Below are 20,000 nucleotides of genomic sequence, written 5' to 3'. Positions count from 1 at the left end.
ACACACACACACACACACACAGTTGCAGGGATTTCTGGAGACGTGGGGCCTGTAGAAGTTAGGGGAAGACGGGAGAGTTGTGCTCCACACCGCCCTGAATATTGGTCAGAGGAGGCGCCCTCCACACACACACACACACACACACACACACACACACACACACACACACACACACACACACACACGCTCGCTGGCTGCGCTAATTGTATCCGATCCCACGACCTTGGCCATCGCCGAGAGAGAGAGAGAGAGAGAGAGAGAGAGAGAGAGAGAGAGAGAGAGAGAGAGGGAAGGTCGCCTCGCTCCTAACATGACGCTGTGGGTGAATATATTCACCCGTGATAAGGACGAGTCTGGCGGTACTGAGAATACGCCCAGGATAAGGTAACGGGTAATTTGGGCCAACTGGTTGGTTGGTTGTTGGAAACATGTTTTACATATCAAGAGGAGGAACTGTGTGGTGTGTTAGGCTTTGCCTACACTAGAGACGCAGTGACCTTTACCGACACTGGGTGACGTACCGAGCACTCCCCTCCTCTCGTATCTCTTACGATAATAGAATTTACGTCTGTGGTCACCGAGGTGAGATTCATAGTGTTCAAGGAAGGCTCCCGAGGTTTCGGTAATATCTATAAGGAAAACAATTGAGCCTTAAGGTTTTGACGAGCAATCTCATCATTAGAGACAGGTGGTCATTTTTACGGCAACTACAACTATATATATATATATATATATATATATATATATATATATATATATATATATATATATATATATATATATATATATATATATATATAATTTTTCTAAAGGTATGATTAGTTTGCATTATATTCACGCTGGTGAATGTAGCATATTTCTTTCACGTCAAGGAAGCGGAAATAAATATGTTGTGTCTTCGTGCAAGAATACATATATATATATATATATATATATATATATATATATATATATATATATATATATATATATATATATATATATATATCGCTGAAGCAGGGGATAGCAATGGTTTCCTCTGTGTGTGTGTGTGTGTGTGTGTGTGTGTATAGTCAGTGAACTATTTAACAGTACAGGGAGGGAGTCGCGCTCATGGATACCCCGTCCACTGAGCCATCTCCACTCCCGTACAACACTCCCAGCCCCTGGTTGTTGTCCGCATACACTACGTCCTCATGCAGGTGACTCCATTCATCCACTCACCTCGTACGCTACAACATTACACCCTCCCACTCACCTCGTACGCTACAACATTACACCCTCCCACTCACCTCGTATGCTACAACATTACACCCTCCCACTCACCTCGTACGCTACAACATTACACCCTCCCACTCACCTCGTATGCTACAACATTACACCCTCCCACTCACCTCGTACGCTACAACATTACACCCTCCCACTCCCTCGTACGCTACAACATTACACCCTCCCACTCACCTCGTATGCTACAACATTACACCCTCCCACTCACCTCGTACGCTACAACATTACACCCTCCCACTCACCTCGTATGCTACAACATTACACCCTCCCACTCACCTCGTACGCTACAACATTACACCCTCCCACTCTCTCGTACGCTACAACATTACACCCTCCCACTCACCTCGTATGCTACAACATTACATCCTCCCACTCTCTCGTACGCTACAACATTACACCCTCCCACTCACCTCGTACGCTACAACATTACACCCTCCCACTCCCTCGTGTGCTACAACATTACATCCTCCCACTCTCTCGTATGCTACAACATTACACCCTCCCACTCTCTCGTACGCTACAACATTACACCCTCCCACTCTCTCGTACGCTACAACATTACACCCTCCCACTCACCTCGTATGCTACAACATTACATCCTCCCACTCTCTCGTACGCTACAACATTACACCCTCCCACTCACCTCGTACGCTACAACATTACACCTCCCACTCACCTCGTATGCTACAACATTACATCCTCCCACTCTCTCGTACGCTACAACATTACACCCTCCCACTCTCTCGTACGCTACAACATTACACCCTCCCACTCACCTCGTATGCTACAACATTACATCCTCCCACTCTCTCGTACGCTACAACATTACACCCTCCCACTCACCTCGATGCACAACATTACACCTCCCACTTTCGTACGCTACAACATTACACCCCCATCTCCGTATGCTAAACATTAAAAATTTCCCCCCCCCTGTACGCTACAACATTACACCTCCCACTCACCTGTTGCTAAAAATTACCACCCCCATCACCTCGTAGCACAACAACAAACTCACCATCATTAAATCACAGGATTATTCTTTCCATTCTTTTTCCCCCCGTTCCTCACGAAACTTTTCCCTTTGTTTTACATCCAAAAGGGGGAAGGGAAGGGAGGGGGGGGTTGGGAAAAGAAGGATGGGGAAAGAGGAGGGTTAGGAAAGGGATGGGGGGAGGGGGGTTAGGAGAAGGGATAGGGAAGAGGAGGGGTTAGGAGAAGGGATAGGGAGGAGGAGGGGTTAGGAGAAGGGATAGGGAAGAGGAGGGGTTAGGAGAAGGGATAGGGAGGAGGAGGGGTTAGGAGGAGGGATAGGGAAGAGGAGGGGTTAGGAGAGGATAGGTACATACATACATACATACATACATACATACATACATACATACATACATACATACATACATACATACATACATACATACATACATACATACATACATACATACATACATACATACATACATACATACATACATACATACATACATACATACATACATACATACATACATACATACATACATACATACATACATACATACATACATACATACATACATACATACATACATACATACATACATACATACATACATACATACATACATACATACATACATACATACATACATACATACATACATACATACATACATACATACATACATACATACATACATACATACATACATACATACATACATACATACATACATACATACATACATACATACATACATACATACATACATACATACATACATACATACATACATACATACATACATACATACATACATACATACATACATACATACATACATACATACATACATACATACATACATACATACATACATACATACATACATACATACATACATACATACATACATACATACATACATACATACATACATACATACATACATACATACATACATACATACATACATACATACATACATACATACATACATACATACATACATACATACATACATACATACATACATACATACATACATACATACATACATACATACATACATACATACATACATACATACATACATACATACATACATACATACATACATACATACATACATACATACATACATACATACATACATACATACATACATACATACATACATACATACATACATACATACATACATACATACATACATACATACATACATACATACATACATACATACATACATACATACATACATACATACATACATACATACATACATACATACATACATACATACATACATACATACATACATACATACATACATACATACATACATACATACATACATACATACATACATACATACATACATACATACATACATACATACATACATACATACATACATACATACATACATACATACATACATACATACATACATACATACATACATACATACATACATACATACATACATACATACATACATACATACATACATACATACATACATACATACATACATACATACATACATACATACATACATACATACATACATACATACATACATACATACATACATACATACATACATACATACATACATACATACATACATACATACATACATACATACATACATACATACATACATACATACATACATACATACATACATACATACATACATACATACATACATACATACATACATACATACATACATACATACATACATACATACATACATACATACATACATACATACATACATACATACATACATACATACATACATACATACATACATACATACATACATACATACATACATACATACATACATACATACATACATACATACATACATACATACATACATACATACATACATACATACATACATACATACATACATACATACATACATACATACATACATACATACATACATACATACATACATACATACATACATACATACATACATACATACATACATACATACATACATACATACATACATACATACATACATACATACATACATACATACATACATACATACATACATACATACATACATACATACATACATACATACATACATACATACATACATACATACATACATACATACATACATACATACATACATACATACATACATACATACATACATACATACATACATACATACATACATACATACATACATACATACATACATACATACATACATACATACATACATACATACATACATACATACATACATACATACATACATACATACATACATACATACATACATACATACATACATACATACATACATACATACATACATACATACATACATACATACATACATACATACATACATACATACATACATACATACATACATACATACATACATACATACATACATACATACATACATACATACATACATACATACATACATACATACATACATACATACATACATACATACATACATACATACATACATACATACATACATACATACATACATACATACATACATACATACATACATACATACATACATACATACATACATACATACATACATACATACATACATACATACATACATACATACATACATACATACATACATACATACATACATACATACATACATACATACATACATACATACATACATACATACATACATACATACATACATACATACATACATACATACATACATACATACATACATACATACATACATACATACATACATACATACATACATACATACATACATACATACATACATACATACATACATACATACATACATACATACATACATACATACATACATACATACATACATACATACATACATACATACATACATACATACATACATACATACATACATACATACATACATACATACATACATACATACATACATACATACATACATACATACATACATACATACATACATACATACATACATACATACATACATACATACATACATACATACATACATACATACATACATACATACATACATACATACATACATACATACATACATACATACATACATACATACATACATACATACATACATACATACATACATACATACATACATACATACATACATACATACATACATACATACATACATACATACATACATACATACATACATACATACATACATACATACATACATACATACATACATACATACATACATACATACATACATACATACATACATACATACATACATACATACATACATACATACATACATACATACATACATACATACATACATACATACATACATACATACATACATACATACATACATACATACATACATACATACATACATACATACATACATACATACATACATACATACATACATACATACATACATACATACATACATACATACATACATACATACATACATACATACATACATACATACATACATACATACATACATACATACATACATACATACATACATACATACATACATACATACATACATACATACATACATACATACATACATACATACATACATACATACATACATACATACATACATACATACATACATACATACATACATACATACATACATACATACATACATACATACATACATACATACATACATACATACATACATACATACATACATACATACATACATACATACATACATACATACATACATACATACATACATACATACATACATACATACATACATACATACATACATACATACATACATACATACATACATACATACATACATACATACATACATACATACATACATACATACATACATACATACATACATACATACATACATACATACATACATACATACATACATACATACATACATACATACATACATACATACATACATACATACATACATACATACATACATACATACATACATACATACATACATACATACATACATACATACATACATACATACATACATACATATATATATATATATATATATAGATAATAATAATATAGAGAGAGAGAGAGAGAAGAGAGAGAGAGAGAGAGAGCTAGAGAGATAGAGAGATAGATAGAGAGAGAGATAGAGAGATAGAGAGACAGATAGATAGATAGATATATAGATAGATAGATAGATAGAGGCCTTGATTAGGGCATTCAAATGCCCGTGCCGTCTCGGATCACAAGAATAGAAAACTTCTCTCTCTCTCTCTCCGTTCAACGCTTCTCTGACCAACCTACAACCTTAAAACAACCACAGTTGTTACCCAGCTCCTCTGGATGATCCTACCGCTGATGAGGTCTTCAGAAAAGGTGATCGTAATTCCACAGATGAAAGAGAACGGGAAGCCATCACCATACATCACAGATAACAAGACCTATTGAGGGAGGGAGGGAGGAGGGAGGAGGTCGAGATGGGGGACCAAAATTGGGCGTAATACAATCTATGGAACGGAAGATTAAGGTCGTAATTCTTTTACCTATTGAAGAAAACCATCTTCAAACGATGAAGACAAGTAAAAGTGGAGATTAAAGAAAATCAAACGAATCTAAGACGAAATTGATTATGAGGGAAAACAGAACTGTACCTTGAGGTGAAGAGCGAGGGTTTGTTGATGCATTACGCGGAGTCGAGGCTGATCTGGAAACTGGAGAGAAAATATCAAATGTCAAGTTTAAACTTTGCGCTGAAGATTCATTTAGAATAAACGAAAAAATCCAAAATGTTAAGTTTAAACTTGGACGTGGATTCATTTAGAATAAAAGAAAAAAAATCTAAAATGTTAAGTTTAAACTTGGACGTGGATTCATTTAGAATAAAGGAAAAAAAAATCTAAAATATTAAGTTTAAACTTTGCTGAGGATTCATTTATAAAAAAAATCTACAGAGAGTTAGAAAAGTGCTGATATCTTAACCCGACCTTAGAAAATGTGAAGATATATTTCGAAAGTTGGGAATAACTTCTCTCAAAATAGAATAAAAACAATACCAAAATGCCAGTAAAAGAAAAATAGTTTTCAGGGAAGGACATTCAACTTTTCAAAAGACTTTCAGAAGACAATAACGATGCTCAAGAGCGTCAGAGAGAAGCATCACGCACGTAACATCCACAACGCAACATTTGCTACCATGATTACAGAAGGATCAATACGAGCAGCAGTTGTGCTCTATATACAAAACACAGGGAAAAGGAGCAGATCAATTCCGGGCAGACAGAGACGTGTTGAATGTGAGGACAGACACAGGATCAGCGAGGACACACCGTGCCTTAATGATCCACGGAACTTCGACGACAAGGCAAGTTAAACTGTGAAAAAAAAAAAATGTGGCATCAGTTCTCAAGCCGCCAGTTTAAGCCCTGTGAATCTTACCCACTCCCTTCCCTGCACCTTTAGAGATGGTCCATGAATCACAGGACCTTCCAGGCAGGCGGGAGGGGGAAACAAAGGGCTTCTTCGATGGGTCAAAAAATCTGTCGAACTGGGAGGGAACAGACGACGAAGTAGCCGAGGTGCCTCTCAGACGTGGCGCTCAAAGGACTCGTCTCTTGTCTACGTCTTCCCCCAAAGGGTTCGAACAGTGACTGATCATATACATATATATATATGTATATATATATATATATATATATATATATATATATATATATATATATATATATATGGCTAGCGAAATATCTATATATATATATATATATATATATATATATATATATATATATATATATATATATATATAATTACCATATGGCGTCCTAGCTTCGTCTCTTCGATGTATATTAACTGACATATGTCTCTCTTGTGTCTCCTGAGGATGTGATTATTACACGAAAGTGCACTTGGGAACTTATCGTGTTTCATTTTCCCCGTGGACTCATAGGAATATTTTTTTTTTTTTTTTTTTGCTTTGTCGCTGTCTCCCGCGTTTGCGAGGTAGCGCAAGGAAACAGACGAAAGAAATGGCCCAACCCACCCCCATACACATGTATATACATACGTCCACACACGTAAATATACATACCTACACAGCTTTCCATGGTTTACCCCAGACACTTCACATGCCCTGATTCAATCCACTGACAGCACGTCAACCCCGGTATACCACATCGCTCCAATTCACTCTATTCCTTGCCCTCCTTTCACCCTCCTGCATGTTCAGGCCCCGATCACACAAAATCTTTTTCACTCCATCTTTCCACCTCCAATTTGGTCTCCCTCTTCTCCTCGTTCCCTCCACCTCCGACACATATATCCTCTTGGTCAATCTTTCCTCACTCATTCTCTCCATGTGCCCAAACCATTTCAAAACACCCTCTTCTGCTCTCTCAACCACGCTCTTTTTATTTCCACACATCTCTCTTACCCTTACGTTACTTACTCGATCAAACCACCTCACACCACACATTGTCCTCAAACATCTCATTTCCAGCACATTCATCCTCCTGCGCACCACTCTATCCATAGCCCACGCCTCGCAACCATACAACATTGTTGAAACCACTATTCCTTCAAACATACCCATTTTTGCTTTCCGAGATAATGTTCTCGACTTCCACACATTCTTCAAGGCTCCCAGAATTTTCGCCCCCTCCCCCATCCTATGATCCACTTCCGCTTCCATGGTTCCATCCGCTGCCAGATCCACTCCCAGATATCTATAACACTTAACTTCCTCCAGTTTTTCTCCATTCAAACTCACCTCCCAATTGACTTGACCCTCAACCCTACTGTACCTAATAACCTTGCTCTTATTCACATTTACTCTTAACTTTCTTCTTTCACACACTTTACCAAACTCAGTCACCAGCTTCTGCAGTTTCTCACATGAATCAGCCACCAGCGCTGTATCATCAGCGAACAACAACTGACTCACTTCCCAAGCTCTCTCATCCCCAACAGACTTCATATTTGCCCCTCTTTCCAAAACTCTTGCATTCACCTCCCTAACAACCCCATCCATAAACAAATTAAACAACCATGGAGACATCACACACCCCTGCCGCAAACCTACATTCAATGAGAACCAATCACTTTCCTCTCTTCCTACACGTACACATGCCTTACATCCTCGATAAAAACTTTTCACTGCTTCTAACAACTTGCCTCCCACACCATATATTCTTAATACCTTCCACAGAGCATCTCTATCAACTCTATCATATGCCTTCTCCAGATCCATAAATGCTACATACAATTCCATTTGCTTTTCTAAGTATTTCTCACATACATTCTTCAAAGCAAACACCTGATCCACACATCCTCTACCACTTCTGAAACCACACTGCTCTTCCCCAATCTGATGCTCTGTACATGCCTTCACCCTCTCAATCAATACCCTCCCATATAATATATATATATATATATATATATATATATATATATATATATATATATATATATATATATATATATATATATTATATATATATACGTAATCATCGACGTACACGTCGCCTTCAAGGTGATAAGAGCGAAGGCGATAAGGCACCTCTGACAAGAGCCTTATCACAACCAAAGGATATGAAGGACTACCAGCGTCATTGAGGACCCTCTCACCCTAAAGGAGCCCACCTTAACCTGCTCCTCACGTGGAGATCAGCCTAGAAGCTACAGAAATCTCATAAAAGTCGTTATAATAATAATAAAATAATAATAGCTATAATAATAATAATAATAATAATAATAATAATAATAATGATAATAATAATGATAATAATAATAATAATAAGAAGAATGATAATATGATAGTGATAAGAATATTTACATTAGACAGATGCGTTCGCCCGGTTGTGTATATACATATAAACAATTCACTCGTGTAACCTCTCCAGAGGCTTGGGTGGTAACAGCGGCCTGAGCCTTATGCAAATCACCATCTCGTTTAAGTCTTTGCCTACATTTCTCATCCCTACTACTCAGCTGCTCTCTCTCTCTCTCTCTCTCTCTCTCTCTCTCTCTCTCTCTCTCTCTCTCTCTCTGCTTCTTACCACCACGTTCGCTCATCGTGTTCCCTACTCTTCCCCTCAAAAATACACAATAGCCATCTCTTTACGACCCTGATATACACCGTCGTTCTCAAGGGACAACGTCATATATATATATATATATATATATATATATATATATATATATATATATATATATATATCTTTCTTTCATACTATTCGCCATTTCCCGCGATAGCGAGGTAGCGTTAAGAACAGAGGACTGGGTCTTTGAGGGAATATCCTCACCTGGCCCTCTTCTCTGTTCCTTCTTTTGGAAAAAAAAAAAGAAAAAAAAAAGAGAGGGGAGGATTTCCAGCCTCCCGCTCCCTTCCCTTTTAGTCGCCTTCTACGACACGCAGGGAATACGTGGGAAGTATTCTTTCTCCCCTATATATATATATATATATATATATATATATATATATATATATATATATATATATATATATATATATACATATATATATCTTTTTTTCTTTTCTTTCATACTATTCGCCATTTCCCGCATTAGCGAGGTAGCGTTGAGAACAGAGGACTGGGCCCTTGAGGGAATATCCTCACCTGGGCCCCTTCTCTGTTCCCTCTTTTGGAAAATTAAAAAAAAAAAAAAAAAAAAAAAAAAAAAAAAGTGATATATATATAAATATATATATATATATATATATATATATATATATATATATATATATATATATATATATATATATATATATATATATATATATATATATATATATATATATATATATCCTGTGTGTATAGAAGCTCTTGTTTTAAATGTTGTACAAGTTGAGGAAGGGGAGGGGAGGGTGGTGGAAATGTCCTTACGTTCTCATAATGCACTGGCGGCCAGAAACGACATTTTCGTTATACCTCGTTTTCCTCGTCTCACACACGGGGAATATTGTATTAAGGGCTTCCTCGCCCATTTCCAGGATAACCTGAGATTGTGTCATTATACAACGTTGCGGGTCTTGCTTAACCTTGTCCTCTGTATTGCTGTGGTCAGGTCTGTTAGCATGTGATGGTGGCAGTATAATTTTTCTAAGCAGCATTTCACCATCCATTTGCTTGGATATATATATATATATATATATATATATATATATATATATATATATATATATATATATATATATATATATATATATATATATTCTTTTTTTTTTTTTTTTTTTTTGTCGCTGTCTCCGGCGTTTGCGAGGTAGCGCAAGGAAACAGACGAAAGAAATGGCCCAACCCACCCCCATACACATGTACATACATACGTCCACACACGCAAATATACATACCTACACAGCTTTCCATGCTTTACCCCAGACGCTTCACATGCCCCGATTCAATCCACTGACAGCACGTCAACCCCGGTATACCACATCGTTCCAGTTCATTCTATTCCTTGCCCTCCTTTCACCCTCCTGCATGTTCAGGCCCCGATCACACAAAATCTTTTTCACTCCATCTTTCCACCTCCAAATTGGTCTCCCTCTTCTCCTCGTTCCCTCCACCTCCGACACATATATCCTCTTGGTCAACCTTTCCTCACTCATTCTCTCCATGTGCCCAAACCATTTCAAAACACCCTCTTCTGCTCTCTCAACCACGCTCTTTTTATTTCCACACATCTCTCTTACCCTTACGTTACTTACTCGATCAAACCACCTCACACCACACATTGTCCTCAAACATCTCATTTCCAGCACATCCATCCTCCTGCGCACAACTCTATCCATAGCCCATGCCTCGCAACCATACAACATAGTTGGAACCACTATTCCTTCAAACATACCCATTTTTGCTTTCCGAGATAATGTTCTCGACTTCCACACATTCTTCAAGGCTCCCAGAATTTTCGCCCCCTCCCCCACCCTATGATCATACATATTTGCCATTCCCCGCGTTAGCGAGGTAGCATTAAGAACAGAGGACTGAGCCTTAGAGTGAATATCCTCACTTAGCCCCTTTCTCTGTTCCTTCTTTTGGAAAATCAAAAACGAGAGGGGAGGATTTCCAGCCCCCGCTCTCTCCCCTTTTAGTCACCTTTTACGACACAGTGAATACGCGGGAAGAATTCTTTCTCCCCAATCCCAAGGGATATATATATATATATATATATATATATATATATATATATATATATATATATATATATATTAGGGGGAGAGTACCAGCAACCAATAACCGGGGAGAACGCCAATGACAATTACTCATTGGCGATTTCAAGGTCATTTCATCGTCGTTCCATCCCATATTGCTCCCAATGACTGAGCTTAAACGAGAGAGAGAGAGAGAGAGAGAGAGAGAGAGAGAGAGAGAGAGAGAGAGAGAGAGAGAGAGAGAGAGAGAGAGAGAGGAACAAGGCAAGAGCACGTCTCGCGAGGAGGAGGTATGTGGGGAAAAAGTTGAAAAAAAAAATACAACGAAGGGAAAGTAGCTTGTGGGAGGGTGGGAGGATGGGGTGGTGAAGGGTTGTAGGTCATGTTGTGACAACATGCGTGTTGGAGCGGGGGAGATGACGGGGGTCACGGGCCCTCCTGCACTTATCACTGTGTGGACAGCTGATGGGGGACAGGGGTCAGGGGATCCAGAGAGAGAGAGAGAGAGAGAGAGAGAGAGAGAGAGAGAGAGAGAGAGAGAGAGAGAGACTACCGAGTACCCACAAAGAGATTATTTTGCCTCGACCACTCACCGCAGAGGCTGCTGGTTTCTACGTCGCTGCTGCTGTTCTGAGAGAGAGAGAGAGAGAGAGAGAGAGAGAGAGAGAGAGAGAGAGAGAGAGAGAGAGAGAGAGAGAGAGACAGGCAGACAGAGACAGGCAGACAGAGACAGACAGAGACAGAGACAGAGACAGACAGAGACAGACAGAGACAGAGACAGAGAGACAGACAGACACAAACAGACAGACAGACACAAACAGACAGACAGACACAAACAGACAGACAGACACAAACAGACACACAGAGATAGAGCGTTCTTCAGAGACCACAGACATGCCTTAATTCATTCATTCCAGCTTCCTAACAATCGCCTTCCTAACAAGGTCACGCCTCGTTGTGGTGGTGGTGAGGAGCGGCGTGGTATGGGCTGCGGCCTCGGTGATGGCTTGAACAGCCTCCTTCCCAAACCGTGAGTAAATAACGTCATGGTGTTAGCGAAGCGCGTTCCTGACCGAGGCGTATTCACGGGTCGTCGAGCGCACAGGGTCGAGTGCTGGATGCGGCACTCCGTCCACAGTTGATCCAGCTGTTCATCCAGCCCTGGGGGTTGGTCGATAAAATGGGTACCTGTCTTCAGGCTATCGCACGATCTTGGATCAGAAAAGGCTCGAAGCTTCAGCACGACGGCACGATCCTGGTTCATGAAGTCTCGAAGCTTCAGCACGACGGTACGATCCTGGTTCATGAAGTCTCGAAGCTTCAGCACGACGGTACGATCCTGGTTCATAATGGCTCGAAGCTTCAGAATGACGGCACGATCCTGGTTCATGAAGTCTCGAAGCTTCAGAATGACGGCACGAACCTGGTTCATGAAGTCTCGAAGCTTCAGAACGACGGAACGATCCTGAAATATGAAGTCTCGAAGCTATAGCACGACGGTACAATCCTGGAACATGAAGTCTCGAAGCTTCAGAACGACGGAACGATCCTGGTTCATGAAGTCTCGAAGCTTCAGAACGACGGCACGATCCTGGTTCATGAAGTCTCGAAGCTATAGCACGACGGCACGATCCTGGTCCATGAAGTCTCGAAGCTATAGCACGACGGTACAATCCTGGATTACAAAGACTAAACACTTTGAGCACGACGTCGAATCTTTGATCACAAAAGCTTCGACGCTTCAGTAACCTCGAACACAACGGTACAACCCTTGGGTATGATGGCCCTGAACCTTTGATCCGACCCTCGAAGGTTCAGATCCCGACAGAAGAGATCACCACGCAGAACAGGCAAGCTTCGACAGATGTGGACGCGGGTTCACTTGAGAACGCAGAGTCATGAATCATATCTCGGCATGTGTTTCGAACACCCCTCGGTTGGATGCTTTGGGTCGTTCGATGCGTCAGTCGCTTCGCTCTACTTACGATACAATCGCCTTACGTTCCTTCACTCTTACGTGAGAATATCAGGATTTGTATGTAGCATTTATGGATCTGGAGAAGGCATATGATAGAGTTGATAGAGATGCTCTGTGGAAGGTATTAAGAATATATGGTGTGGGAGGCAAGTTGTTAGAAGCAGTGAAAAGTTTTTATCGAGGATGTAAGGCATGTGTACGTGTAGGAAGAGAGGAAAGTGATTGGTTCTCAGTGAATGTAGGTTTGCGGCAGGGGTGTGTGATGTCTCCATGGTTGTTTAATTTGTTTATGGATGGGGTTGTTAGGGAGGTAAATGCAAGAGTCCTGGAAAGAGGGGCAAGTATGAAGTCTGTGGGGGATGAGAGAGCTTGGGAAGTGAGTCAGTTGTTGTTCGCTGATGATACAGCGCTGGTGGCTGATTCATGTGAGAAACTGCAGAAGCTGGTGACTGAGTTTGGTAAAGTGTGTGGAAGAAGAAAGTTAAGAGTAAATGTGAATAAGAGCAAGGTTATTAGGTACAGTAGGGTTGAGGGTCAAGTCAATTGGGAGGTGAGTTTGAATGGAGAAAAACTGGAGGAAGTGAAGTGTTTTAGATATCTGGGAGTGGATCTGTCAGCGGATGGAACCATGGAAGCGGAAGTGGATCATAGGGTGGGGGAGGGGGGCGAAAATTTTGGGAGCCTTGAAAAATGTGTGGAAGTCGAGAACATTATCTCGGAAAGCAAAAATGGGTATGTTTGAAGGAATAGTGGTTCCAACAATGCTGTATGGTTGTGAGGCGTGGGCTATGGATAGAGTTGTGCGCAGGAGGATGGATGTGCTGGAAATGAGATGTTTGAGGACAATGTGTGGTGTGAGGTGGTTTGATCGAGTAAGTAACGTAAGGGTAAGAGAGATGTGTGGAAATAAAAAGAGCGTGGTTGAGAGAGCAGAAGAGGGTGTTTTGAAATGGTTTGGGCACATGGAGAGAATGAGTGAGGAAAGATTGACCAAGAGGATATATGTGTCGGAGGTGGAGGGAACGAGGAGAAGAGGGAGACCAAATTGGAGGTGGAAAGATGGAGTGAAAAAGATTTTGTGTGATCGGGGCCTGAACATGCAGGAGGGTGAAAGGAGGGCAAGGAATAGAGTGAATTGGAGCGATGTGGTATACAGGGGTTGACGTGCTGTCAGTGGATTGAACCAAGGCATGTGAAGCGTCTGGGGTAAACCATGGAAAGCGGTGTAGGTATGTATATTTGCGTGTGTGGACGTGTGTATGTACATGTGTATGGGGGGGGGGGTTGGGCCATTTCTTTCGTCTGTTTCCTTGCGCTACCTCGCAAACGCGGGAGACAGCGACAAAGTATAAAAAAAAAAAAAAAAAAAAAAAAAAAAAAAAAAAAAAAACGTTTATGTTTAGCGGTATATCGTATTGCCTATAACAGATTAAGTTAATTAGCGATGGTTTTACATTTAGAGTATCAGGCAATGCGAGAGAGAGAGAGAGAGAGAGTCCCGAAACGTGGTTCACTATCCCGAAACAGCTTCGAATATGCTCTTCGAAAAATATATACGCGCATGCGCGGAGTAATAGGGGATGAGGGGTGTGGGCGTTGACCTGGTCGTGCTTGCACCGTTATAAAACTTTTATGGTGTGTGTAGAAAAAAAAAAATTCCTATATCTCCACACCTTCTGGTAATTTATTTCCCATAACGCCCCTTAAGTATGGTAAGAAAATTAAGTAAATGTAGCGATGGTAGAGAGAAATATGGACGTAACAAAACGGAAAATTCTGCCTTCAGTACGTGGTATTATATATCTTACTTCAGGACCACGAAAATATATTTCAACCCTCCTGGAACACGACAGTACGACCCTCGGGTGCAGCCATCATATATATATATATATATATATATATATATATATATATATATATATATATATATATATATATACATATATATATCCCTGGGGATTGGGGAGAAAGAATACTTCCCACGTATTCCCTGCGTGTCGTAGAAGGCGACTAAAAGGGGAGGGAGCGGGGTGCTGGAAATCCTCCCTTCTCGTTTTTTTTTATTTTCCAAAAGAAGGAACAGAGAAGGGTGGCCAGGTGAGGATATTCCCTCGAAGGCCCAGTTCTCTGTTCTTAACGCTACCTCGCTAACGCGGGAAATGGCGAATAGTTTGAAAGAAAGAAAAAGAAATATATATATATATATATATATATATATATATATATATATATATATATATATATATATATATATATATATATATATATATATATTCCTATGAGTCCACGGGGAAAATGAAACACGAAAAGTTCCCAAGTGCACTTTCGTGTAATAATCACATCAGGGGAGACACAAGAGAGAAATATAACAGTCAGTTGATATACATCGAAGATATATATATATATATATATATATATATATATATATATATATATATATATATATATATATATGAAAGAGAAGAGAGAGGCATTTGGACGATTTTTGCAGGGAAAAAATGCAATTGAGTGGGAGATGTATAAAAGAAAGAGACAGGAGGTCAAGAGAAAGGTGCAAGAGGTGAAAAAAAGGGCAAATGAGAGTTGGGGTGAGAGAGTATCATTAAATTTTAGGGAGAATAAAAAGATGTTCTGGAAGGAGGTAAATAAAGTGCGTAAGACAAGGGAGCAAATGGGAACTTCAGTGAAGGGCGCAAATGGGGAGGTGATAACAAGTAGTGGTGATGTGAGAAGGAGATGGAGTGAGTATTTTGAAGGTTTGTTGAATGTGTTTGATGATAGAGTGGCAGATATAGGGTCTTTTGGTCGAGGTGGTGTGCAAAGTGAGAGGGTTAGGGAAGATGATTTGGTAAACAGAGAAGAGGTAGTAAAAGCTTTGCGGAAGATGAAAGCCGGCAAGGCAGCAGGTTTGGATGGTATTGCAGTGGAATTTATTAAAAAAGGGGGTGACTGTATTGTTGACTGGTTGGTAAGGTTATTTAATGTATGTATGACTCATGGTGAGGTGCCTGAGGATTGGCGGAATGCGTGCATAGTGCCATTGTACAAAGGCAAAGGGGATAAGAGTGAGTGCTCAAATTACAGAGGTATAAGTTTGTTGAGTATTCCTGGTAAATTATATGGGAGGATATTGATTGAGAGGGTGAAGGCATGTACAGAGCATCAGATTGGGGAAGAGCAGTGTGGTTTCAGAAGTGGTAGAGGATGTGTGGATCAGGTGTTTGCTTTGAAGAATGTATGTGAGAAATACTTAGAAAAGCAAATGGATTTGTATGTAGCATTTATGGATCTGGAGAAGGCATATGATAGAGTTGATAGAGATGCTCTGTGGAAGGTATTAAGAATATATGGTGTGGGAGGCAAGTTGTTAGAAGCAGTGAAAAGTTTTTATCGAGGATGTAAGGCATGTGTACCTGTAGGAAGAGAGGAAAGTGATTGGTTCTCAGTGAATGTAGGTTTGCGGCAGGGGTGTGTGAGGTCTCCATGGTTGTTTAATTTGTTTATGGATGGGGTTGTTAGGGAGGTGAATGCAAGAGTTTTGGAAAGAGGGGCATGTATGAAGTCTGTTGGGGATGAGAGAGCTTGGGAAGTGAGTCAGTTGTTGTTCGCTGATGATACAGCGCTGGTGGCTGATTCATGTGAGAAACTGCAGAAGCTGGTGACTGAGTTTGGTAAAGTGTGTGGAAGAAGAAAGTTAAGAGTAAATGTGAATAAGAGCAAGGTTATTAGGTACAGTAGGGTTGAGGGTCAAGTCAATTGGGAGGTGAGTTTGAATGGAGAAAAACTGGAGGAAGTGAAGTGTTTTAGATATCTGGGAGTGGATCTGGCAGCGGATGGAACCATGGAAGCGGAAGTGGATCATAGGGTGGGGGAGGGGGCGAAAATTCTGGGAGCCTTGAAGAATGTGTGGAAGTCGAGAACATTATCTCGGAAAGCAAAAATGGGTATGTTTGAAGGAATAGTGGTTCCAACAATGTTGTATGGTTGCGAGACGTGGGCTATGGATAGAGTTGTGCGCAGGAGGATGGATGTGCTGGAAATGAGATGTTTGAGGACAATATGTGGTGTGAGGTGGTTTGATCGAGTAAGTAACGTAAGGGTAAGAGAGATGTGTGGAAATAAAAAGAGCGTGGTTGAGAGAGCAGAAGAGGGTGTTTTGAAATGGTTCGGGCACATGGAGAGAATGAGTGAGGAAAGATTGACCAAGAGAATATATGTGTCGGAGGTGGAGGGAACGAGGAGAAGAGGGAGACCAAATTGGAGGTGGAAAGATGGAGTGAAAAAGATTTTGTGTGATCGGGGCCTGAACATGCAGGAGGGTGAAAGGAGGGCAAGGAATAGAGTGAATTGGAGCGATGTGGTATACCGGGGTTGACGTGCTGTCAGTGGATTGAATCAAGGCATGTGAGGCGTCTGGGGTAAACCATGGAAAGCTGTGTAGGTATGTATATTTGCGTGTGTGGACGTATGTATATACATGTGTATGGGGGTGGGTTGGGCCATTTCTTTCGTCTGTTTCCTTGCGCTACCTCGCAAACGCGGGAGACAGCGACAAAGCAAAAAAAAAAAAAAAAAAAAAAAAAAAAATATATATATATATATATATATATATATATATATATATATATATATATATATATATATATATATATATGTATATATATGTATATATATATATATATATATATATATATATATATATATATATATATATATATATATATATATATATATATATATATATATGACCTTGTATATACCTACATATATGTTTATCTCACACGTCTCTTCAAGATGGGTCCTTTGTTCGTAAAAACGTCAAAAATGTCCTTTACAGCAAACGCTCATATAAAACGAAATATATACACACACAGTGTATAGCCGTTACAAGGACGAGGTCAGCTGTAAAGTGTGATCCAGGATGACATTTTCTTTACAACACAGGAACGAATTCTTTTTTTTTAATTCTAATCCAAAAAGGACTTGTAGAATATTTTGAAAAGTGGCTGATAATAGTGAAGCGTAGAGCAGTGAGGTTCACACCCACACACACACACACTCACAGCGACTAAGTATAATAAATAAATAAATAAATATATATATATATATATATATATATATATATATATATATATATATATATATATATATATATATATATATATATATATATATATACACATAACACATATATATATATATATATATATATATATATATATATACACATAACACATATATATATATATATATATATATATATATATATATATATATATATATATAGAACGAGATAACGTTTCTAAATAGAAGTAGTTCTCTTTGCAAATACAATTTCCATACCCTGCATGTTCCAATAATCCATGAGGGATCCACATACCTGGTTAACGTACTGGAAGTGGCGGCTGTATGGATATATATATATACATGTTACAAATCACTTGAGAGGGGGCATAGACAGGGGCACTGACGTACGAAGGAGAACAACAGGTTCAATGGAAATGGTGCGCGGGTGAAAATGGGCTTATGATAAACAGACGGGCGTTTAAGGTTGGTGGTGTGTGTGGCGGGAGTTGTTCAGAATAAACTAGGCTATG

General features: G+C 38.7%; 1 protein-coding gene across 1 annotated transcript in view; it reads right to left on the bottom strand.

Annotated features, from left to right (window-relative positions):
• LOC139753410 (pyrokinin-1 receptor-like) overlaps positions 1 to 20,000 on the bottom strand; it is a 432,787-nt gene that overhangs the window by 311,537 nt on the left and 101,250 nt on the right. The window contains 1 exon segment of the mRNA XM_071669882.1: positions 6,931 to 6,990. The gene's annotated coding sequence lies outside the window, so the exon portion shown is untranslated.

Source organism: Panulirus ornatus, chromosome 14 (assembly GCF_036320965.1).
Source record: "Panulirus ornatus isolate Po-2019 chromosome 14, ASM3632096v1, whole genome shotgun sequence".
Classification (NCBI taxonomy): Eukaryota; Metazoa; Arthropoda; class Malacostraca; order Decapoda; family Palinuridae; genus Panulirus; species Panulirus ornatus.
This window is presented reverse-complemented; position numbering and strand designations above follow the sequence as displayed.